Genomic DNA, 1,670 nt, shown 5'->3' with positions numbered 1-1,670 from the left:
AGTCATGGTTTCATCACCCAGAGGCATTGTGTCCATTTCTCCTGGAGACCAAGTGGCTCAAATTGTTCTTCTGCCTAGCCTTCATGGTTGATTTCCTTCTGCTGGCAAGCAAAGAGGTAGGGGAGGGTTTGGTACATCAGGAGTAGACCTGACCTGCCTCTCCCTTCAAACGGACCAGTGTCCAGTCCTTCAGTTGAAAGTAGATGGAAAGGCCATTTTGGGACTCCTGGACACCAGAGCAGATTGCAGCATTATAGCACAGAAGGACTGGCTATCAGGATGGCCAGTACAGAGTTCTAATCAAACGCTGTGGATTGGGATATGCAAAGACCCCAGACCTGAGTGTGCGGAACTTAAGATGGAAAGATAGTGAGGGTTATTCTGGAGACATTCGGCCTTATGTGTTAGAGCTCCCCATTTCTCTGTGGGGCATAGATTTGTTAAAAGATTTGGGATTGAGACTTACTAATGAGTACTCATTGGCCTCTCAACACTTAATGCAACATAAGGGCTGGCATCATTCTTATGGGTTGGGAAAATACCTTCAAGGAAGAAGATCCCCTGTTCTAGCAAAAAAGAAAAATAATACTGAAGGCCTGGGTTTTTCCTAGGGGCCACTAGGGAGGGTATACCCATAATTTGGAGTAAGAGGGATCTGGTGTGGGTTCCCCAATGGCCATTATCCTTAGAAAAATTGCAAGCAGCAAATGATTTGGTGAAAGAACAACTTGAATTAGGACATATTCATCCCTCTGTTTCCCCTTGGAATACACCAATTTTTGTGATTATGTACTCACAGGTGCATGGAAAGGACTGGATCTGGTATTGGCGTGGGAGAGAGGATCTGTTTGTGTGTTTGCACAGGATCAGATGGAGCCCCTCTGGGTGCCAGAGTGGCTGGTGAGACACTGTCATCATGAGAATCCTGCTCCTGCTCCTATGGATATGAAGGATAAGCCCACGAGTGCAGACAGTGGAAATGAGATGGGGAATCCTCTTGGTGTTCCCAAAACCGATGACAGTTCACCATGATGCTCAAGTTTATCCACGCTTCTTTGCCATCGTGACTGTGAATTTATCTCGAGTGGACCTGTCCCTCACTTCCAGCTTGAGTGGGCGGGAATGGGAGCCCTGGGATGTATGCTCATTATAGTATGTGTGCTGTGTGCATGGTGTATGTGTTGGTTGCAGCATGGGCAGGTCCACACTTCTGCCATGGTGGTGCAGGCCTTTGCCACCATGGAGGTGGGACAATCACCTCAGATTTGACTTGCTGCCATAAAGAAATAGCCTTGCCATTTTTTCATCTTGCCATGGGATGCTAGACTAAGCACTGCACAGGGGACAGCTAGTGACCTGTTTGGTGTCCTCTGGAAGGCATGTACAATTGCTTGAGGGTTAAGTGTCCAAGTGGCCTTCCCTCAGAAAAATGACACGGGAGCTGGCCAAGGTCTCCCTGGATGGTGAGCCCAGAGGAAGGCTTTGTGTAAGTCTCCTATGTTTGCATATGGGGAATTAGACCTCTACCTTCGCCCTTGTAGCTTGCTTGCAGCAAAAGAAAAAAGGGGGTATGAACCTAATCTGGAGACTGGGAGATAGAAGTTTCTGATCTGGATCTTGGTATGGAGATCTTGAGACACAGTGGTGATTGAATCCAGAAGATTAAGACA

This window comes from Mus pahari, chromosome 3 (genome assembly GCF_900095145.1).
Source record: "Mus pahari chromosome 3, PAHARI_EIJ_v1.1, whole genome shotgun sequence".
Lineage (NCBI taxonomy): Eukaryota > Metazoa > Chordata > Mammalia > Rodentia > Muridae > Mus > Mus pahari.
Note: the sequence above shows the minus strand (reverse complement) of the source record.